Raw genomic sequence first — 25,083 nt, 5'->3', positions numbered from 1 at the left:
TATACTGTTTTCAAGTGAATTAAAGTGATTTTGTTGCATTGTATAAATATTTGTGGATAATAATAGGTGTTTAAGAGTTTTTGGGTGAAGTGTTGATATTAGGAAAGCTCTGTAGTACAACAAAGAGGGTATGATTGAAATATTCCATAAACGTCTGAATGTGTTAATGCTTTATATAAAAATTATGATATATTTTTAGTGCTAATGTAATTTCTTTAGGATTAATTTCGCTTTCTTTATTTCCGATGTTGTGTAAGTAGTAAGTAAATATTTATTTTAGTTAGTAAAAATATTGAAATTGAACTTTGTACGCCATAAGAGGCTGCTGACAACATGAAATATGTAAATCTCTGCTTATATAAATATAAATAAAGGTAAAGGATTTTATTTCTATTTAAACACTTCATAATTGGTGTTCAAAAAGTTATAATATGTTTAAATGTTGATCAGTTTCATACAGTTCACAATTTTTCTATTAAATCCGCCTTCTGACCCAGGAATGGTTTCTATTATATACAATTTGTTAGCCTAAAGGTTACTGAGTTCTTTCAATAATACCTATCTCCGGTTTATCACTTCATAAGTTCATTATAGCAGAACCAGTCATAAGCTATTGCCTTGCTATTGAACAGTTGTCCCGTGGCAAAAACGCAGAAATCAGCCATCTTTGTTTGTTTTCATTTGAACAATGTTGCCATTGCTCAATACGCATATGTATATAGTTTTGTACACACCTATGTTTTCAATTGCAATTTTTTATAATATAAAATATCAAAACTGAAAACAAACTATTAAAAATAGTTAATATATTTCAAACATATTGAAGACAACTTTTATAATTACTACAATATATCGAGATTGGCAACCCTGCGTTGTGAGTGAGCAATCAGCTGACACGTTTCTACGGCAAACAGCCAAATGCCGTGAATTCTCATGTCATCCTACGTCATAGAGAGAAGGGAGTAGCGTTTTTCACTATGCACTTACATTGCGCCTCCATCAGATGGATCGTATCAGCTGACACGGGCCACGATTCTACGTTCTTAAGGTGTTTTATCTGAATTTTCTGTTAATCATAAAAAACTAGATTTATAATTATGTGATTATGAGCAGATCTCAGTCGAGATTTGAAAGTTTGCAATTAATTTGAGTTGTTTCGTCCGCTACTTCGGATCGGTTCTCGGCCAAAAGGGGATTCTTGTGTAATGGTTTTAGCAGTGCAGCCTTGTCTCCAAATTCAAACGTAAGCTTCAATCTCTAAGTCAAACAAGTCTATGAACCGGAATGTACCCACATTTATATCAGCCCAAGAACTTTTAATTTGACAACAAATCTCATATTATTTTGGGGATCTACACAACTACCATATAAGTAAGCATGTGTATAGTATAGTTACTAACTCTTTGATATTTAGTACTACGCCGAACTCCTTAATAAATTATATCCACTTGCAATCGAGAGAAAAAAGTTTTATGTGCATTTTTTGAAGAGGTACTAACAAATAAGTAAAAAAGAATACACATTCACAATATTATATAAATTTTAAACATCGCTGATTCGTTTTGAGAAATTTTGGATTCCCATGACCTTGAAAAAAAGGTTCCTTATGGCGGGGAATATTTTTCTGTTTAAAAGTATCGCAAATCCAGAAGCTATTGACCATATGGCGGCTTTTCAAAGGTGTCTTTTTTACTGAAAGAATTTTCGTCAGTAACAGACAAGCTAAATAATTCTATTCGATCTATGTTATCGTTTTCTCTTCTTACGGTTGTCGATTAGGATCACACCTTGTGAATCCTAGCAAAATGGTCTCACTTTACCGGTCGGACTACAGGATCGTGAATTTAAGTAAAGCTAAGAATTTATCTGTCCGCCTTAGCTCCATTACGAATATTAAGAGTAAATTAAAACATATAAGGAAGGGCTTTGCAACTTGCCATAATCAGTGAAATAACTAAGGTCCTGATATTAGTTGTATAGACGTTAAGCCAAGTTGTCGTTCAAATTTATCTATTTTGGGCACAAAGATACACTGTTATGAATAAAACACGTTTTCTTATTTTGATTTCGATATCTCATATATTGGCCGATATATGCGATAGAAGGTCATACCGAAGTTCGAAAATCTTTATATTATATACATGGGGGCTAAGGGAAGTATTGGTCGGATTCATTTTTGACATACAGTCATAACATAATAAGAGAAATAATATCCCTTAATTTCAGTTATATAAAAGTCAATTGTAGGTACCGCGGTCTATCTACTCGGTACCTAGGGGCTTAAACATTTTTATTGGATTTAAACAATTTATGATCATAAGGTGGTACTTATGAAAGACATTATTCGTGCAAAGTTTTATCCAGTTATATGAAATGCTTCTTGATTTGTGTACTGGAAACTGAACGAATCAAGTGGAATTTAAAATTGTGCTAGATGGGAAGTAGGCGTCGTTGTTGTCCGATTTGGTCCACACTGTGACATAAAACTGTAGGACAAATACCACGTACCAAATTTTGTCGATATCGGTTGGTCGGGTCCAGAGATTTGGGATTTCACCAAAAAGTGGGCGATGCCACGTTCATCGCCCAATTTTCACCCCGGCTCTTAAAAAGTTCTCTCATACCATCTCGGTGGTAAAATTTAATGATTTTAGTAGTTTTTAACAATGCCCATTTTCACACTGTCGGTAGAAGTTCCAATTAGATTTGAACTCAAGAAATTTGGTTATTGTAGCTTAAGTGGTTTAGGACATATGTACATTATACTTGTTAGAGGCCGGGGACACACCCACTTTATAAAAAAATTTTGCTCACATGTGCTCCTTGCTACTGGAATACCCTGCATCAAATCTCTGTATCTCTTGCGTATCAAAAACGCTTCACAACTGTCGGTACAAAAATCCACGTGGCAAGTTCAATATATGTATGCTAATGTGCGACATGCTTCACTGGGACTACACTATCATGTTCATTTTTATTCAGTTCACTCTGATTAGCAAGACCAATATAGTTAGCGTTTTATTGTTAATCTTTTATGTTAATTAAATTGTTATTCTCAGCAAGCTCATCGCAAGGAAGGCTTCGATAACATAAATCGCAATCAAGGCGCTTATAACCACTGTAATGGGAATTAAATCGCTAAGGCCAAACTATATAAGCACATTAGCGCCATATGTTGCTAAAGGCTTGTGGCGAACTTAGAAGTGAAGTAATTACTTGCTAACATACAAATAGAGCCGCTCTACGTGGTTATTCGGGGGCTTGAAAATGTTTGCAGTGCGTGGAAATTGTTTTTAGAAGTATTATAACAGAAGGAATAATTAGTTGCTTACTTTAAAGAAAAATAATACTTTAAGAAAAAACTTCTGCTTCACATAAAATTTCCAAGTTGTATCAAAAATTTGTAAATGTGTTTCGCTTGTATATTTTGACATCTGTTTAGTTTTGACGAGTTCAATAAATTTATCATTGCTGTACAAATAACGTTAACGAAAAAAACTGTATTTAGGTGTGGCAATCCTGTTTTTTATAAATTCGTATTTTTTAGTTGACATATTCATGCATGTTTTTTTTAGTTTTGTCCAAAAGAGTTGCCATACCGCTTGGTACAAAATAAGTGAAATCACCCAATGAAACTCGCCACTGAGAGAGGAAATCGCTTTTATGATGGAGTGCTGAAGTGTATAGTATGAGCGAAATATGAAACAGTGAGACAAGACTGAATTTTCACACCTCGACAAATAAAGGACTTCTAGATGTATGAAATTCGAGTATTTAGCTGCAGTAATTCTGATTCTTCTTCTTCTTTACTACGCGATTATAGCCAATTTAACAACAGCGCGCCAGTCGTTTCTTCTTTTCGCTACGTGGCGCCAATCGGATATTCCAAGCGAAGCCACGTCCTTCTCTACTTTGTCCTTCCAACGGAGTGGAGATCTTCCTCTTCCTCTGCTTCCCCCGGCGGTTACCGCGTCGAATACTTTGAGAGCTGGAAAGTTTTCGTCCATTCGGAAAACATGACCTAGCCATCATAGTCTTTTAATTCGCTGAACTATGTCAATGTCGTCATATATCTCGTACAGCTCATCGTTCCATCGAGTGCCATATTCGTCGTGGCCAATGCGCAAAGAACCCTAAATCTTTTCACAGAACTTTTCTCTCGAAAACTCGCAACATCGACTCATCAGTTGTTGTCATCGTCCAGGCCTCTGCACCATATAGCAGGACGGGAATTATGAGTGACTTATGGAGTTTGGTTTTTGTTCGTTGAGAGAGGGATTTGCTTCTCAATTGCCAACTCAGTACAAGGTAGCACCTGTTGACAAGAGTTATCCTGCGTTGGATACACTCATAGTCATGCGTAAATCCATTTCTACTGTGAATCTAAATTTATCAATGGAATTTCCAGGCTCAAATTCATTAAACTTATCACCAGTCAAATACTTGATTAGTGCAAATCTCTTTTTAATCTATCATATCTTGACAAACTGAGAACGGCTCTTCTATGCTATTTCTATAAATCTATTGAATAAACGTTTCACACATTTTTCTTGTGAATAAGAATTGCACTGCAACTGAGTTTCATGAAATTTATGATCAATAAGCTTGTACGTGTTTATAGAACTAAGTAACCTTCTGGATTTCTAAAACGAATCTATGTATATCGGTTAGAGTCCTGTTTCTTTATGTGTTTGTCAATTGATTTCGTTAAGAGAAGGCTTTGAGCCTACCTTTTTCCCCTTAGAAATGAGTGATGAGCAATGTTTACTGCATTCTTACCAGTGAAAGCTTTGTGGCATTTAAAGCCTTTAGAAATCTTGGTGCCTTCGTGGACAGATCGCTTTCATAACGTAATCTCCGCAAAATGATCAGCAAATACTATACGAAATTTACTTGGTGGTATGAATCATCACTCACTCTTCTTTATTATTATGCCTAAATATATTTTAAATGTAAACCGCTTGTAAGCTTTCATAAAGGAGAATGTCTTCTCTGAAAAGTTTGTTAAAATTAAAACCAAAGCAAAAGTTCACTTCCGCACTACTTTCAGTTAACTGGTTTCTTCACTTCCCTCTAACGCACCTTTCTTACAAATCCTACAACGTGTTCCCTCAATAAGTTTCCTTATCCATGCCAGAAATCTCTGATATTTTACACTTTTTGTCACGCTCTCACACATAACATAGTGCCAGATTACTTCCGCCTGACAAGCCATGCAAAACAAAACCAAACATAATGTCATAATATGAGCCGAGGAATAAAGAAGAACAAAGAACAAAACTAAAAAATCTGAATACACAAAAGAAAATTTCCTTTAAATTTTAATCACAATATGAAGTGAATTTATGCATATGTGTGTGTGACTTCGTGTGTCTATATATGTGCAAATCATAATAATGCAGTGAGGCGAAAACTTGAAGGAGTTCTAGTCGTGACAATGCAACAAACAAGGACATAGTGAATGATTGATATTAGAATAACAACAAAAACAAGAGACAATTACAAGGCAGCGATGAGGAACGTCAAGTTTGAGTGCAATAGGACAAAGGAATGTCTCCTTTATGTCAATCCTTTGTTCCATTGCTCTCAAACTTGACGTTCCTCAGGAAGACATTTAATATCAACTCTAAAATATATGTACTTGTGTGAGTGAGTGTGTGAGTATATATGTTAGATATAAGTGTTGACAATTTCTTAATACTCTGTTACACGTACAGATATTTAGATATATGTATGTATATGCGTGTATATATATAAATCAGTACATTATACTTACATATATGCACGAAAGCATAAAGTATTTAATATGCTCAAGATTAAGCAGTCATATATGAGCATACAAGTATAAGGTACTTCAGCTCAAGTAGGGAGTTGCTGGGAGTTATTTGCTTTTGCTTGGTTACGGCTCCTACGACTAGTAAGTATTGGATGCTTTCGATTTAAGAATTAAAAAAGAACAGTTATATCGGCTGTCTCCTTTATGACTAGGTGAATTTTCTATAGCATAAAAGGGTAAAAAAAGATGTTTATATTGATTTTGATTTGTCAGCTTGATTGGTTGGTATATGCTACATTGGTCCGATCAAAGCAAATTATTTTAAGAATATAACTCTGTCTTGAAAAATAATATATGCCCAATTCCATGAAGATATCTTTTAAAATGAAAAAAAAAAGTTGCCATACAAGAACTTGATTGATCGATTCGTTTGTATGGGAGCTATATGCATAGCCAATATCGACGTCTCCGAGAAATGAGCAGCTTCTTGAAGAGAAAAGAACGAGGTGTTCGGGTATATACACAGTTTTGCATGGTCTTAATCTTCGTTTTCGCTTTAAATTCATAATAGATCGTTAATGCTCGAGGTAAGAGGTAGAAATGCTATTCAGTGGTTGTTTGCAAAGAATCTGTTCTTTACGGCTCTACATATAAAAAAGCCAGCCAATTAATATCGGTGATGTGGTAGATAACACGGACTTCAAATTTGCCAAGCAAAAGATCAATGGTACGTGGCTTATCTGACATAGTTTGCCATTCTACATTATTCAACTCTATATCTTATATTCTGGTACCACTGAAGAAGTATCGTTTGTATCTCTGCAGTACTCACAATTATCTCAATACATACATATGTACAGCTGTTGACAGCTAATTAGAAATGACACATATTTAGAAGTAAATGATGTTATTTTCCAATAAATCACTTTTTTACTGCTTTTTCACTCATATATTGAACTTACGTTAAACTTAAACTCTAATTGTAAAAAATTTAATTAAAAATAATTTTTGTGTGATGATTTTAACAAAAATGTGCAGAATCAACCCTTTGAGTGCGATAATATTTTATAAGCAAAAGATACTGTTATTAAAAAAAGTTGCTTACTTTCAGTTAATGTTATTTAACCCTTTTACTTTAATACTGCTTCACATAGATTACGAACTGACGTTATAAGACTCTGTCAGCGCACCACTAGTGTTGCTTGCCATTCCGTCCCAATTTCATCAAAAAGGACATCCATATTTGTGTATCACTCTACATTATTCATGGAATTTTCAACAAACAACTTTTGTATCAACTTTCCCGAATGCTTTGGATCGTTATTTTGATTGAATTTCCATATAACAGGCAAATTCCTCCTTAGTACGTGGCAGAATGACATTTTTTAGAATGTCGACGTATTTCTCCTTTTGTAAAATTATATCAATCGTATGGAACGGACCTACAAATTTTCAGGGAAAAAATTCCCCCACCATGATTGATACTTAACCATGCTTCAGTACGTGTGAAATATAGCGAGGATCAAATTCTTGATAAATTGTGCAGCGATTAATTTTGGTTCGATGGCTCCAAACAACATACTGTCATCGATTTGTTGTCCAAGATCAATAAGAGTTGGAAAAGTCTACGCGTTGTTTACTTTGAATTTTAGTCGGAAGTGGTTTCCTGCGCGCTGTCCTACCGTGAAGTCCAAATTCGACCAAACCCCGAGAAATTGTTTTCTCGTATATTTGGCCATAATATTCGTCTTGAGTTTTATATAGAATGTGAGTGAAACTCTTTTTTGGGCCTCTTTGGCGATGGTAGTAATTCAGCGGTCTATTTCTGTTGAACTTTTTAAGGTTATTTTTTGGGTGGAATATTAAAAATATTTTTAAAATTCTATATATGCTTAAGGGCATTGAAAACGATTTTTTTGACCTGACTTAAAATTTCTTTGTACGTTTTTCCCGACTTCCGAAGGTCAAACATGTAGTTGCGAAGGGTAGGTGTACAGCTGCAGCCTTTTCCCATTAAACAACTTGAATAACACATTGTAATACATTTTAAATCACAACTTTGAAACACACCCTTATTAGAATTCAATAATATTATTACCAAAAATTAACACCTTAAGGAATTTTAATTCTTTAAACCACTTTTTCTATTTGACTGTAGCACTTAATTCACCTTCTATATCGTAACGCATTTACTATTTGGAAAAAAATTAAAAGAACTTCCAACTGCACAACTATAAAACTCAACGAATTTAGTAGTAAATAAAGTAACGCAAACAATACAAGATTCTTAAGAATATAAATAACGGTATACAAAATAATGTAATAATTTAATTCCTAATTAGTTGTCAACAGCTGTGACTTCCATCACAACACAAAAAAATTCTACATGATAAGTAAGGAAGGGCTAAGTTCGGGTGTAACCGAACATTTTATACTCTCGCATGACAAGTTTCATTAAGATATCTAAATTTTTATTCAAGTTACAGCTTTCACGGACGGATAGACATCCGGATTTCAACTCTACTCGTCACCCTGATCACTTTGGTATATGTAACCAAATATCTGATGATATATACCGTTATTAGCAACTTTATTGCGAGAGTATAAAAATGATGCCCTCTGAATTACATGAAAATATCTGAGAGATTTACCGATATTTTCGGTGAAAAATTAGGTTAGGATAGGTTAGGCACTGAGTTCTTCGTGTTCGATATCAGGGAGCTTGAAAAGTTATAGTCCGATCACGACAATTTTTCCACAAGTTATTGTGGAATCTATACCTCAGCTCAAATACCGTATTTGTGTAAAATTTTATTCCGCTATCATCATTGGTTCCTAATGTATATATTATACAGAGAAGGCATCAGMTGGAATTCAAAATAGCGTTATATTGGAAGAAGGCGTGGTTGTGAACCGATTTCACCCATATTTCGTACATGTCATCAGGGTGTTAAGAAAATATTATATACCGAATTTCATTGAAATCGGTTGAGTAGTTCCTGAGATATGGTTTTTGGTCCATAAGTGGGCGACGCCACGTCCATTTTCAATTAAAAAAAAAAACTGTGTGCAGCTTCCTTCTAACATTTCTTCTGTAAAATTTAGTGTTACTGACTTGTTTGTTAGTCGGTTAACGCACTTTTAGTGATTTTCAACATAACCTTTGTATGGGAGGTGGGCGTGGTTATTATCCGATTACTTCCGTTTTTGAACTGTGTAGAGTTTGGTTTACATAGCTACAGTAGTTTCCGAGATATGTACAAAAAGCTTAGTAGGGGGCGGGGCCACGCCCACTTTTCCAAAAAAAAACCTCCAAATATGCCCCTCCCTAATGCGATCCTTTGTACCAAATTTCACTTTAATAGCTTTATTTATGGCTGAGTTGATACTTTATAGGTTTTCGGTTTTCGCCATTTTGTGGGCGTGGCAGTGGGCCGATTTTGCCCATCTTCGAACTTAACCTTTTTATGGAGCCAGGAAATACGTGTACCAAGTTTCATCATGATATCTCAATTTTTACTCAAGTTACAGCTTGCTCGGACGGACGGACAGACAGATATCCGGATTTCAACTCCACTCGTCACCCTAATCACTTTGGTATATATAACCCTATATATGACTCTTTTAGTTTTAGGACTTACAAACAACCGTTATGTGAACAAAAATAATACTCTCCTTAGCAACTTTGTTGCGGGAGTATAAAAAGAATTGAAAACATAAATCCTTGCAAAAACTTAGGTTAGATAGCACACATATTCAAAACATAAACATAAATAAAATTGCAATAAAGTATTTATTTATATTCATAATTTTACACAACCCTTAAACTATTTCCCGGTTGGTAAAAATCTGAGCTCAAAAGTAAGGGAATATATAATATTTATTTGATCATAACAAAAATATATTCATTACTGAAACTGACGGCCTTTTCCAGATAATCAATTTCTACAAAATTTCATAGTCAGATATAATGTATAAGATAGTACACAAATTGAAGAAATTGCTGGAGAAAAATCTAAAATTATAAAACAGCTGATCTTCAAAATTTGCACTCAGATTAAATATTCGCTTAATGCATTACTCCCTCTCTCAGTACGGTTTTTATTTCCAGGCACCAATCAAAAAGCTATTCGATAATTACTAAAGCTAAACTAGTAATTCGAAATGTGAACTCCTTTTAAGAAGGAGAGTGAAAACTTGCATATTCTTCAAATTAACCCTAACTCATAAGGCAAAGGTATTTCGACTTGTCAAGACAGACAAGGGTAATTAGGAAATATTGAGCCTTAGAAATGTGTTCTCCTATTATATAACTATAAGTTCTGGTATTGTCCTTTGTAAGATAACACAAATTTCGTTGTTCCGTGATAATCTAACAACTTCGCTTCCAACTCAAATGGCAGTCACATACTGCGGCAAAAGGAATTGCTGTAGTTGCCAAATAATCGCAAAGAAAGTCCATCGGTCGATTTGGAACAGGCATACATCCACATTCCTTATCATCGTCACAGTTGTGTGATTCACAAAGCACTTGCAAAAGCAAAAGTAGCAATTTGGAAGTCAAAAGAAACAAATATTCTTTTACCAATTTGAGTGATGAGTTGCAGTGCTCCGCTTCTATTGTATTATCCTGATGCTTTGTATTAATGTTCTTAGTTGTTTTTGCATATGATTTAGTAAACATAACAGTGAGTTCTCCCTAAGCTCAATATGGAGGTTCGCCTGTATTAAGTAGAGCGCGACGTGCGATAGGTTATTGGTTATACTGGATTTACATATGTATGTATATCAAGACGGTAAACAAATATAAAAGTATTTCAATAATAAACTCTTCTTCTGGCTCAAAAATATACAATTACATATATGGAGGTATATATGATGAGACAATAACCGGTGTGTCTAACGTGGGCATCTGCTGACGACAGTCTTACCCCATGGCGCTTAATAATCGAGTGGATCAAATCAATGACTTTCTCAGCGCCCCGAGAATACGGGGCCAATTGCAAGTGTGGAATGGACACACTAATCACTTTGGAAGGATTTGAAGTCCATCTGAAACTTCTTAAGTACTTTGGGTTTGGCACCCAGTTGCAATGCAACTCCACGTTGAACTAACCCAAGGTCTGTTCTTCCGCATTCGATTACTAAACCCTAAGATAAGATAAGATAAGATAAAGAATGAGGATTGTACCGCGACCTAGGGTCTATTGTGCCCTCTACCAACTCACAGCGTGTCACTTAGCCTCAGCAAATTCATGAATTAGAATATCCTGCTAGGTGCTAATGAGGCGATGTGATCCCTATTTAGAAACATGGATCCAAGGGCCTTAATCCTGCGTCTGCAGATTGCTGGGATCTTAAACTTTTTAGTGAAATTTAACTTTTTGGTAATGCAGTCCCTAGGAAGAAGAGCCAGTGGTATGGTGCCGCTTAGCTTCCATACGTTGGGACGAGATCATTTTACCTTTGCCAGTTCCCTCTGCTGTCATTTGAAGCAGAGTGTGCTTGGCGACTTGACCAATTACTAGGTAAAGCGGGGTGAGCTCCAGCATGACCTCAAGTGCCGCTGTCGGGTAGGTATGCATTGCTCCTGTCATACCACCGCTCCATAAGTTAGTGGTCCATAGTGGTCGCACTATCATAGTGTACAACCATCTGATAATCCTTGGTTTGCACCCCCAGGATCTACCAGCCAGCCGGTTGCACACCATTAGTGCCTTTGTAGCTTTTACCATGGTCAGATCGATATGCTGCTTCCATCTCAGCGTGGAATCCAGCGTGAGACCTAGGTATTTGACCATATTTGTCATCACTATCTCTCTGCCTCCAAGCGTTAAGTTCCTTAGGCCCGGCAGAGACCTGCGCCTCGTAAACGGGACGATGGTCGTTTTCAAGGGGTTGATGTTTAGTCCGATACTATTACACAAACCCTTGGCCAGGCCTAGTCCCCTTTGTACGAGATCGCAGAGAGTACTCACAAATTTTCCTCTGGCTATAATAACAATGTCGTCCGCATATCCTTGACAGCGGATTCCATTGTTAGTCAACAGCACCAGCAGCTTGTCCACGACTATGCTCCACAACAGGGGGGATAGCACGCCTCCCTGTGGGCAGCCCCTTGTAGTACCGAGACGAATACTGGTGCCTCCTGATGTGGTTTCAGCTATTCTGGTGCGCAGTACCGCCTCTATCCACCTGCGCATTGTCGGTGCCACATTACTTTTCTCCAGTGCCCTTACTACGCTCCCGTGGGACGCGTTGTCAAAGGCACCTTCGATGTCTAAGAAGGCGCATAACGTAACCTCACCGGAGTCCAGCGAGCTCTGTATCTCCGAGGTTAGCTGGTATAGCGCAGTGTTCGTCGATCTGCCTGCTCTGTACGCATGCTGATTTGCATGCAGGGGTGCAGTTATAAGAGCCTTCGATCTTATTTCCTGGTCTATGATCTTTCCATGATTTTTAGCAAGAAGGAGGTTAGACTGATTGGTCTAAAGGATTTAGCCAGCGAATAGTCTTGCCCTCCCACCTTCGGGATAAAGATCACCTTAGCTATCCTCCAGGGTTCAGGGATGTACGCCAGCGCCAGGCTWTCTCTCATCACATGTACAAGGTGTGGCAGTAGAGTCTGCTCACCTTGTTGCAGAAGTGCCGGGAAGTTGCCGTCCGCTCCCGGGGACTTGAATTTGGCGAACAAGGCCGTTTCCCACCTGACTGAGTCCGCAGTAAATAATTTCCTTGCAAGCACCCAGTCCAGGCGAGACGGCCTGCTCTACTATAGGTAGGCACCGGTCCACCGCAACAGTCTCCGGAAAATGCGCTCGTAGGAGTGCCGCCGCTCTCTCCTCCGCATTTGTCGTGTAGGTCCCATCACCTTTTTGAATCGCCAAGTCTTTGTTCGTCTTCCCCTTGGCCAGAGCTTTGTGCAGCTTAGCTGCGTATGGTATTGAGTAGACGTTCTCACAGAAGCTTCTGAAATTTTCTTGTTTTGCAGCCCTAATCTCCTTATTGTAAGCAGTTAGGCTGCTTTTATAATCCTCCCAGATCCCAGTTCGTTTGGCTTTATTAAAAAGCTTGCGCAGCTTAGATCTGAGTTAACTTGCACGATACTTTCCGAAATGCCGTGCTGCTTGAGCAAGCTGAAGCGAGCTCTAAACAGGAAGCAGGAGCCTCCCGTGTTACTAGAATTAAGTCTCTGGTCAGATCTCGTAGCCGAGGGTGATGATTAGGGGTTGTATCAACAGTAACATTGCACGAACGCACCATTTCCACAAGAAGCTAGCCCTAATTCTCAGTTAAACGCCTTCGCTGTCTGAACTACTCACGATTCACTCTGATTGTTCGGTATTCCGATTAATGACCGACCACTTTGGACACTCCGTAAAAACACGCACCCAAAAAATGCAATTCAATGGCAAAAATTGTAAAGTTTTCGACGTTTGTTAACTTAGCAATAGTGCAATGATGAATTTGATTCAATTTTTAGCGATGGGCATAGATCACTGCAGGACGAACTTTTTGAAGGTCGACCAAAATTAGTTATTGTTTCAGCAACTGTTTTCGCAAACTGATCGTCATGTCACCTATTTTGAAATTGAGAAAACTATATTCACTAGTAAGACCAGCAATCATCAATATTACATGACTGCAAAAATAATTTTGCCCCACACAATTTGCCAAACGCTCAAAAAGCGCTCGTATTGATTGGCTAAGAGAAATGCTTCGAAACACGTCTACTTATGACATACTTACGGGTGAAAGTAAAAAGCAGTCGACTGTATTTGTTGTTTTCAGTTTTCTGAAAGAACTGGACATATCGCAACCATACCACTTGTACAACTCAGAACAGTAGATTCTGAGTGGTACACAATCATTAGTTTGTTAGTTGGTTTTCAAGAAATTAGTAAAAACACCCGCCGAAAACGTGTTACTCTTTATCACGACAATATGGGCTTTCACACACCGAAGAAAACAATTGCATTTTTGAGCACTCAAAACATCGATTTGATAAATCATCTACCGTATAGTCTTGACTTGGCACCGAATGACTTCTTTTTAATCCCGTACTTTAAGAATAAAATAAGTGGCCGACGTTTTGCGACCCCTGAAGAGGCACTTGATGCTTACAGAAGGCTTGTTTAAGTAGAGTGGAAAAAATGCTTCAATTTTTTCACCAATTAACATTTGTTTTCGTTTTTTAATTGCTGTCATTTAGAAGAATCTTAGTCCCTAGATATCTCTCATCCTAGATATCATCATCGGAAATTCAGTAATTCTGCATCTATAGCACACTTAATCAAAACAAGAGAAGATGTACCTAATAAAACCTGCATCGCATCCGTATAAACGATGTGACATACAAAAATAAGCCACGATATATGGTCGAAACAGTATGGTATCCGAGGCCACAACCACTGTTCAATGTGTGTCTTACTTTGCCTGCGATTACTTCCATTAGCTTCATATCACTCACACACCTGATGTTGATCACATTCAATCTGCCTTTAAGCAGCATTGTCACGGTTTTGTCCGTCGATATGTTAACCTCTACCCTCAGACAACAGCCACGCCTATTTCTTCCTTACATTATCTCTAATATACCCTTTCAATTATATTGCATAACTCATACGCCGACCGATATATTCGAAAAAGATTTTTTGAAACACGAAAATCATAATACATATGTGTCAGTAAAAGACGTTCTCTCATTTTCATAGAGATAATTGACATATTGGCCGATGCATACAAAGTCACCTGGAAGTTCGAAAATCCTTGATACCTAATGGGACTGAAGGGGTTGCCACGATTCAACACACCTTTCACACAGACATACCATTGTCAGGAAAAGACGATTCCAGAATTTCAATTATATATGTCACATGCCTATAAATATTTTCGGTAATCTTCACTCAATTTCATACTGTAACATTAAAAGAATACTATGTTCCGAATTTGATTGAAATCGTTCGAGTGGGCCCTGAGATATGTGATTTCATCTTAGAGTTAGCGGAGTCACGCCCATCGTACAATTTTCAACGACTCATATAAAGCCACCACATACGCTCTCAAGAGTAAAATTTAATGTCTTTGGCGTATTTAGTTATTGTTTTATCGCGCCTTTAGCAGTTTTAACAGTACCGTTATATGGAGAATAGGCGGAGTTATCATCCGATTTCATCCATGTCGGTAAAAATTCTTCTAAGGATTATCATAATCGAATTCGGCTATTGTAACTTTAGTGGTCTAGAAGATATGTATATTAAATCTTCTTCGATTTTTGCTATGTCTGAATTTATTGAACAAAGAAGAGCGATAATGCACCATCTCATACAGCATTGGTTATTCGTGATCATTTCGTCAACTAATATCATTCCGCAACCACCGCATTCGCCTGATTTACCTTCGTGTAACTTCTGGCCATTCAGCAAATTCACATGACCACTCCGAGGCCACCGTTTTGATTAAATTGAGGATGAAAAAGCTGAATCGAAGAAGGCTTGGAGGATTGTTCCAAGTGCTATGGTGACTGGAAAATTCGTTGGTATAAGTGTATTGCAGCGGGAGGAGATTACTTGGAAAGAGATGAAATTGACAAAATTCACCTTTCAATTTAATCAAAGTAGTGTATGTCGGCGACCCTATGTACCGAACAGGCAGAGCCCACTACTTACTCGTATAGTTCACTATGCTAAAAAATATCGGTCAATGTGTGAGATACATATGTACATAATTGAAGCAAAGATAATCCTTTTCTGATGACAGCTTATCTGTGTGCCAGAAATGGGTTGAATAGGGTCAATACTTTTCTTAGCCTCCATATATCTAATATAAAGATTTTCGAACTTCCACGTATCTCAATGAAAATGACGGAACGTGTTCTGCTCTTAACTGTATTCTTGTGCATAAAATGAAAAAGAGTGGTCCCAGCACCCATATAACTAATATCAGGATTTTCGAACATTCGACTGACTTTACTCCATAGGATTGGCCATCGTAAGTGACTTTAATGAAACCCTGGGAACAATTTTTTAATATGTGGCATGATAATAGTTAATAGATAAAATTGGGTCAATTCGACTCCAACTCTCATATGCTATATATAATTATTTAAATTTTTCCCACAATCTTAAATATTTACAATTGCCGAAGTTATCTCTTGTATGACATGGCGGGTATACAACACAAACTCTTTTTACTTCATTACTACTCATATCCTTCTCGATTTATTTCATACCGTCACCAGCAACCGTTAGGTCAACAAACTCATCGCGCTTCGCATTTACACCAAACTCATTTTTCCGGCTATAAATTCAATTTACAATCATTCTTGTCGTAATTTTTCTTAAAAAAATACGCGAATCTCTTTTGTTCACAATTTATTTTTAATTTATAATAATTGCTACAAATTTACCTTTAAAACTTTGTTTGTATTCGCTCTTTTTCGTCAGTCATTTGCTGCACTTAACTTTTGCCTTTTGCGTTGTACAAATAATGAACCTATGCAAATTTAATGATTTTTTCATTCTGTACAATTGTTTTCATTATTTCCAAATGGTAAGCTACGAGTATTCGCCAAAAGTCTCCGATACTAATTACCCTTCAAAACAATAGACTCACATAATTCAACAAATGAGTATGCTGTTGTTGTACAAAGGCTGATCGAATGATGGTAAAAAACGTAAATAACGGTGTATTTCGCTCGCAAAATATTTCTACAATGTAAATGAACCTGTCAAAAGTTTTTAAAACGTTATTTGAATTTCAATGATGAGAAGAGCATCGGAAAAGCTAAAAACAAAATTTCTAAAAAGTTGTTTATTGATTTATGGTGAGTGGAAAAATTACAGACATTTCAAGTGCTTTTAGCTATGTTTTGAATAAGTGTCTATGGGTGCAAATCTGGTCACAGTAACTTAAAATTTTTTTTTAACGATTTTTCATTTTATCTAACATAATTTGTATGGTATATTTTGCCTTTATATCATGTAAGTCTTTCCATCCATATTCATCAAAATTTTTCAGCAAAATCCGACAAAATCGCTTATTCAGTTACAGCACATACCGTAGGTGGTCAGTGATGTAATATGAATCAGTTGTAACTTAACATTTTTTTTTAACTATTTTTCATTTTATCTAACATAATTTGTATGGTATATTTTGCCTTTATATCATGTAAGTCTTTCCATCCTTATTCATCAAAATTTTTCAGCAAAATTCGACAAAATCGCTTATTCAGTTACAGCACATACCGTAGGTGGTCAGTGATGCAATATGAATCAGTTGTTCCACAGTACTGAAAATTGATCGATAGTTTTGATTAATATTCTTTCAAGTCCACAGGTTTCTTCCTAATATCATTAGTTTCTCAGTGTAATACTGGTATATATCTAAATACAAACTAACAACGATTTTGCTTAAAATTTGTATTTAAAATGGAATCACGACTGTGATGGCATTGAAAACTTTCCGAAAGTGTTTTGAAGAGTCTACTCGTGGATTAGTGTATTAAGCGTTGGCATGTTTTGTTTTCCTTGTAAGCCTATTTTAAAGGCAATAATAAAGGTATATTTCTTCGAAATAAGTTCATAAAATAAACATTATCTCAGGGAACCAAAATTTACCTTCTTTTTTTGCAAAACAACTAACCTATATCTTCTGCGCTCTACATATTTTCATCTTTGAATTATGCTGGTAACACTCGCTGTTTAGCTGTATTTTCCATTAAAATTAACAACTCTCCAAGCTAATAATTTTCCACACACACTTATATACATTCCAATGCATATATTTTACCATAATTTATTTTAAGTATCAGCTATTATACATGAGAATGATGAACAATGTCATTGACCACTTTAGTTTAAGCACCGACAGCACGGAACGCTGATAACCAACATAAGCACTTATGATTTAATGTAATACAATTCCATCTATATACTTATGTATGTGTTTGAACTTTCGTAAATCTTATGTAACCAGAAAATTAAATGTCAACTTACTGACGGAGGCATCAATGGTTACCTTTGACTTAAATGCAACAACAACATAACCCTAGGGATAAGATGGCAGCGTAATAAAAGCCACAGCAAGTGGACTGTTGAGCGGATTGCAGCAATTTCTGCCAGCACCCAACTCCTGGCAACGCTCCGTTAGCTACTTTCGGCGCCAGCTACAAGCTGTGGCATTGACATCTGTCCGACATTTAATGTGCGTAATCGTAACCGGTACCGTTAAACAGATTGGTTGCTGTCAAGAGCAAGTGATGGCTTATGTAGGTACTTATCTTAGTGTGTGTGCACCATATGGTTAAGTATGTAAACAATTTGAAAATCAACTGTCATTTGCAGGTAAATTTATAGGCGTCTCTCGCAAGACGACAGGCAATTATGTGTGCTTCACGCATGCAAGTACTTACACTTCCACATATTATAATATACAAACAAGCCTACTCATTTACTTGCAAGCCATCATCTTCGTACCTCAGCCTTCCGGTACGTGATATAATTTTTGGCCGCCATGCCGGAAGATGGATTATGAAAGATAGCTGGGTGAAGTATGACGATCTGTGATGGCACACAATACATGTGTTGAAAAAGTGATGGTATACCAATGTAAAATCATTATAAGCAAAGTTACTTATTAATGTTGTTACTTTCCTTTTGTATCTGGCGTATTATTTTTAAGATTTTCTCATAAGAAGAAAACGAGTTATGAAGCCTAATTGTAAAAAACTCTTTTGTAGTGAAAAATGTTTAACAGGTTCATAAAATGATAGATAATTGGGCAAGAATCAGAATTTACAAATGTTAAACTATACCTTTAACGAATCTTTGTACTCTCAGCCTTTATCTACTGGCTACTTAGCAGAAGTTAGGTAACTCTGGTCATAGGTATAAATTATAAAATCATCTAGGGACATGCCTTGACCAGTTTCAGATAACTCTTGCCAGAATCTTAGATATTTTCATAATTTGCACTCAATTCTTTTCTCCACTCGTTAGTTACGAAATAGATACGACGTGTCTATGCTGCATGGTTTCTTGATACCTATAAAAGAATGGTGATATAGCATATATACATATTTCTCAGTATGTTATCAGGATGTCCTAAAGTGTGGTGCGACAACCTTCTTATTCGACTCAAGTTTTTCTACTTGATTATTATTATTTCTAAGTTAGGGAACAAAAACAAGCCATAAAGGCCAATGGTTGATTGAGTCAACCAATTTAGCAGTAGCGACGGCGAAGTATGATATAAGTACTTCCCCATGGTAGTCGATGTAGATTAAATCTTTTGAACCCTAGAAGACGTTGATCATCCTTTTACCGGTTGATAACACAGTCTTTGCATTTCTCGGACGACGTTTCGTTTGTTTTAGTATGGATTTAGTTTCAAACACTGCTGTGAAGTGGTCTTACTGTTGCACTTTTTATATGGAGKGAACAAATACGGCACCCATGTTGCTGACATATTTGTTATGCCAAATATTTTTTTGCAGGTGGTCATGCTGGTTTTAATACTAACCTACTGCCTCAGCTACCACGCAAACGTTTGTAGATCGCAAACATGCCAGACCTTACATGCGGTCAATGATGGTTAAAATTCTTTCAATGTCACACTTTTCAAAGTTGTTCATGTAGTATTTCCATGCTTTAGCAGTTATACCCTGAACAAATCGCATTAAGTTTGCCACGAAGTTTGTAGAACTCAGAAAGACACATTGGAGAGTCTGTTAAGTACTGAGCTAAAACGATTTAGCCATAGGCGAGTGCCCATTTTTGTGTATAAACGAGGCTTTGGGTATATGTAGATCTTTAATATTGTACATCTTGTTTTTTCCTCAAGAATTTGCTAACTTGTAGGAATGGACGATATTGAACTAGTAAATCGTATAGCTGCCATACAAATACAAATTGACCGATATAAATATATAAATTCAGTTTATGTATGCAAGTCTGTTTTATTAGATATCTTCTCGAAAGGTGGTGATACAATTTTCAAACATTTTTCTCAGATCGAACCAATATAAGTTCAAAATTAAGTACTTGTATGGAAAACTATATTATTTGGAAACTCAAATTTCATCCCATAAAAAAAAAGCAATCACACCCCCAAAATCACAAACAAAAGAAGAGGGAGCAGCGAAAAACTCTAACCAAAAGATGCAAATACTTGTTGTAAACGTTTTACTTGCACATAGTTACTTTTCTACACATTGTTTCACACAATCAGTGTCACCGTCAGCAGCACACCAAATATGCTGGAATGCCAGCAGCAGTAAGATTGTCGCCATCGCTAACAGCAGCGACACCATTTTCATTTAGCACACTATTTTCAACGCCATCAAAGCAATCATTCGCAACGTTGCGCCCTTAGATAGTGTGCATTTAGAGTGCAACGTGCACGTAGCTGTGCCATGCGGCAGCCATAGACATGTGTGCATGTAGTTTTCACAGCATTTGTCTGTATGTGTGTGTATGTGCGCGAGCAACCGCAGTTGGCAGCCAAACACGCGCCACATCAAAGTCAGCGAAAAAAGTGCTGTAAATAGTAAAAATAAGAGCAAACTGTTCATTCACAGTGCCTTGCAATTCCACCGCCGCCTTTACCAATTTTTTTTTAGCTTCCACTTACACTTGCTGCTTGTTTACGGTATACTTAGTATTCACTTCTTGGAAACCCAATATGCATTTCATTTTCTTTTCGTTTGTTCTTCTATACGCCGTTGTCTTGCAGTTGGCAGTCGGTAGAATTTAGCAGAAGTGGTGAACGATTGTCCACACCTCGGTAGGCTTTTTCGACTTGCGCCGCAGATGCGAGTGTGGTTTTTTTTAGTGTGGAATTCATTCTTACACACACCGCTGATAGGCTTAGATTCGGTGTGAATGCAGCTTAGTTACTGCTCACGCATTTCGCGGGCTTTTTGTGCTGCCCTGCTGGACAGGCCGCTGTGTCCTTCCAAAGCAGTTGTGCTTGGTCTGCTTTTAGCTTCACTTTAGTTTTGAGTTTTTTTTTTGGTTTTTACATTTTCATTGTTTTTGCTTCCTTTTGCTTTTGTTTTTGCTTATATGTTGGCAGTTGGCAGGTATCCAGAACAAGAGCCGCAAACATTTTGGCTGTGGGCAGCATCTTCATATCAAAAGCATAAGAAAGCGCTGCTTCATTTGCTCATCATTGCAGCTGTCATTTGCCGGTGGTGCTTTTGGTTCATTCAAGCACTTGGCTTGCATAAGTAGGCTTTTTTGTGATGTACTATTATTGTTTGCATTTTTGTAATGTAATACTAGTGTATTTTTTTGGCTAGAATTAATCACTTAAATGATCTTAATAGAGGTTATTAATTTGAACGTTAAAGCATTTCAGATTTTTACAACAACAATTATTGTTTTCAAGTGTTCAGAGTACGAATTTGTTCATAAAATTAAAAAAGGATTGCTTTTGCTTTTTGATTTATAGAGAAGCGAGACGCATTTGCAGACAAAAAAAGGGAGAGGTCGAAATGCATGAGTACGATGAGCTTGAGAAGCTGGCTCACAATGGTAACGCTCGAAAATTGAAAAGATGTGGCGACTAACAGAGGGTTTTAAGACCTTGTTATAATGTCAGCTCCCACCGGTGAGTTATGCCTAAAACTTACTGATATTATGGAGGGAACACTTCTCCAAACTGCTGAATGGCAGTGAAAACCTAACTCCAGGTGTAATCGATGACGTTGGAACAGACATTTCATTGAACGATCATGAAAAAATTTGAATTTCAATTACCCCTCTGAAGAACAACAAAGCGGCGGGAGCAATGGATTACCTGCCGAGCTATTTAAATACGGAGGCGAAGAACTAATAAGAAGCATACATCAGCCTGTATGTAGAATATGATCAGATGAAAGCAGGCCCGACGATTGCAATTTAAGTGTGCTCTGTTCAATCCACAAAAAGGAGCTGTCTTTATGACGTGATGTCTAAATTTGGTATACCCGCAATAATATCACTTTGTAAACTGACGTTGAACAATGCGAAAAGCCCCATCAGAATCGGGAAGGACCCCTTGTAGCCGTTCGATACCAAATAAGATTTTAGACAAGGCAACTCCCTATCATGCGACTTCTTCAATCTATAATGCTATCGTACGCCGATGATACTGATATCATTGGCCTCAACAACCGCGTCACTAGTTCTGCTTTCTCCAGACTAGATAAGGAAGCGAAGCAAATGAGTCCGGTAAAGAGGGCAAGACGAAATATTTCCTGTCATTAAACAAACAGTCATCGTATTTTCGACTAAGCTTCCACGTCACGAGTCAAGAATAACTCTTGCCAACGTGTGCTATTTTGGACTGAGTAGGCAATTGAGAAATATAAGCCTCTCTCAACGAGCAAATATCAAATTTACAAGTCACTCATCAACCCCGTCTTGCTATATGGTCAGGAGTCGGCGTTAAGAGTTTCCGAGAGATCAATATCTGGAATTTATAATTGAAAGCCAGGAATAGTACTTCTCTGACAATGGCTTGTCTATATGTTAAAAATGGGTTGAATCGGACCAAAAGTTTTCTTATCCCCATACACCTAATATAAAGATAACCGAACATACACCTAATATAAAGATAACCGAACTTCCGGGTGACTTTGTACCGCATATAGCGGCCAATATGAAAGATGAAGATCAATGAAAATGAAGTAGTGTGTTTTACACGTTTACACTGTATTTGTATTCCTAAAATAAATAAATTGGAGCGAAAAGTTGACTTACCCCGCATTTAACTAATATCAGGATTTTCGGACATGCGGCTGACTTCACTCTATGCGATTAGATTTTTAGTAAGTGACATGCTAATAGTATGTGGTATTGGGAAAAATAGATACAATTTGGTCGATACTACCACAACTCCCATATACTACAGATGTATAATAATTTTCGTTTTTCTAACAAATCGTATGTGTCTGTCAGTGTATGAGTTATATATAGTATATAAAATTGTTTGGATTTCGATCCTCAGGTTGACGCTTTATATAATAAAGTATTGATTCTTGTAAGTTACAAGAGTATAAAATCTTCGGTTGCACCCGAACTTGGCCATTCCTTACTTGTTTTATAATAGAAATAATGAACACATTTTTCATTTCAGAGTCGATTGATGAATTCGAATACATTGCCTTTCAAACGGATACTTTTTATATTGCTTAATACAGTATATAGGTGAGATACTCTAGTCAACATGACATTATATAAGCTTTAAAAAAGTTACTCATACGCCACGTCGTTTTATGCATTCCTGAAATATTTAACGAGTGGAATGTTACTCATCCGCCCCGTCTATGTACTAGTGATGAGCGATATTTCACTAAAGCTGATTTTTTTAATGTTTGAAAAATCGTATATTGCAACTGCGATCACATTTTTAAATAGGGGTTTCGAAGAAATGAATCAAGGAAAAGAAGTGAAGTGTGGCAGATGTTTGAAGTGATAGGTGAAATATAAAATATAACATTTTGCAAAAAATTTCATATAAAAAAGCTTTAAAAATTTAAAGGAACAAGTCCATCATAGGCACCCTACAGTGGAACTATCAACTCAAAAAGTGTACATGTATGTAATAATTTAAGAGTTTTTAATATAAAATTATTAAGTTTTGCTGTGCTAATAGAAACAAGCAATGCATACTACAACTACTACTGTAATTCAAACCGCCTCTAACTCGGAAGTTCCAAAATACATATATTGATAATGAGCCAGAAACATTTAGACAAATTGTTGCACAGAGAAGAGTTGAACGTAAGTTTGAGTCCGGCATAAGTTCAAAAATTACCAATAATCGATTTTATTTTTAGCCTTTGATGCTGCAAAGCTGCAAGAGTATAAAATGTTCGGTTGCCCCCGAACTTGGCCCCTCCTTACATGTTAATTTTATTTAATGTTTAAACCAAATTTGAAAGCTTATGTAAATAATTAAAAAAAAAACTTTAGAATACAAATTGAAATTCTTTTCATTGTTGCAATATTCAAAAATATTTAATTTAAGTATCTAATAACGTTTAGTAATATTAAATGTAATAATATATATAAATGGATCTTAATAAAAATATAGTTATTATTACTGTTTTATATTTATTTATTTTAAATTAAGGTGCTCTTATGTCTATTTTTTAACCGCAAAGCATTTAGTTAGAATATCATTTAATTTAAAACAAGAATCGTAATTAGTTAATTTCAGAAAAAATTTTGTTATAAAAAAAAGTAGGGGTTCTTAATATTTTCCGAAAGGTTAGCAAAATCCAGTCATTAATTTGGTCTTGAAAATATTAATAGCGGGTATTCTAAACACACACATGATCTACCACATTAATGGTAATACATTGTAAGAAATATGTGCAACCATCATACCAACATACATATGAATTATGCAAAATGCTCTAAGTGCCGAGTAGCCTACATGTGAGAAAATGTAGTGAAAAGAAAGGCGGAGAAACTGGACTCGAGCTAATGGACCCGTGTAAACGACTACTATGATCTGCCAATATTTTTTTTATCGTATTCTTGTATATAGAACCTTAAAGTTACACTACTATATCAAGGTGAGTCAAAAAAACTTATAATTTTTTCTTTAGATACCGTAAACATATCGAATAAAAACAATAAAACTTATAAAAAATTAATTACTTCATAATTGTTTTTTTACGATAATTTCACAGTATCCAAGTAAAAAATTTATATTTTTTAGTCTATCTATCAATATCTATTAGTATAAATTCTTTAGTTTAAAATCTTGTATTCAGTAGTTGTTTCACATGGAGATTTTTCGGTAAAAGATCAAATAATCAGAAAACTGGTGAAGCGGACATGGTGCGTTCATATGAATTGCTATATCGATATCGTACATATAAATTGGAATCGGTCAACAAAATGCAGTCTAAGGTGTAAACCGAGTGCTCAGATTTCTGACTAACCTTTTCAAGTAGGCTTCAACAACATGAGAGATGAAATTCAAATATATGCGATAATTATTTGTCGATCTCGAACTTGAAGTCATATGGAACGTGTTGTCAAATTGAGCATAAAAGCACGCCTTAAGGCAAAGTTATGTATGAAAGCTCAGAATGCTCGTAGACTAAACTAGAGCTTAACGAATTTAGCTATTGCATATTTGCAAATGTATTGAGTTTGAACTACATGAAATTTGATTAAAAGAAATAAAACCCTTGCCGCCAAAAATGTGGGTACATTACCCATTGTGATATATAAACAGTTCCTTTAGGATTCAGGAGTTTCCATCTAAGCCGTATCATAATAAATGCAGTGACGCTGACGATTGAG

General features: G+C 36.2%; 1 long non-coding RNA gene across 1 annotated transcript; it reads left to right on the top strand.

The window, feature by feature from the left end:
* Positions 1 to 20: 20 nt before the first annotated feature.
* LOC108976438 lies at positions 21 to 23,724 on the top strand. The gene is made up of 5 exons (XR_001993947.1): positions 21 to 128; positions 22,898 to 23,239; positions 23,303 to 23,358; positions 23,417 to 23,544; positions 23,601 to 23,724. It is a non-coding gene; the product is annotated as an uncharacterized LOC108976438 (long non-coding RNA).
* Positions 23,725 to 25,083: the final 1,359 nt, after the last annotated feature.

The sequence above is a fragment of the Bactrocera latifrons genome, unplaced genomic scaffold (genome assembly GCF_001853355.1).
Source record: "Bactrocera latifrons isolate USDA-ARS-PBARC rearing strain unplaced genomic scaffold, ASM185335v1 scaffold_76, whole genome shotgun sequence".
NCBI lineage: Eukaryota > Metazoa > Arthropoda > Insecta > Diptera > Tephritidae > Bactrocera > Bactrocera latifrons.
This window is presented reverse-complemented; position numbering and strand designations above follow the sequence as displayed.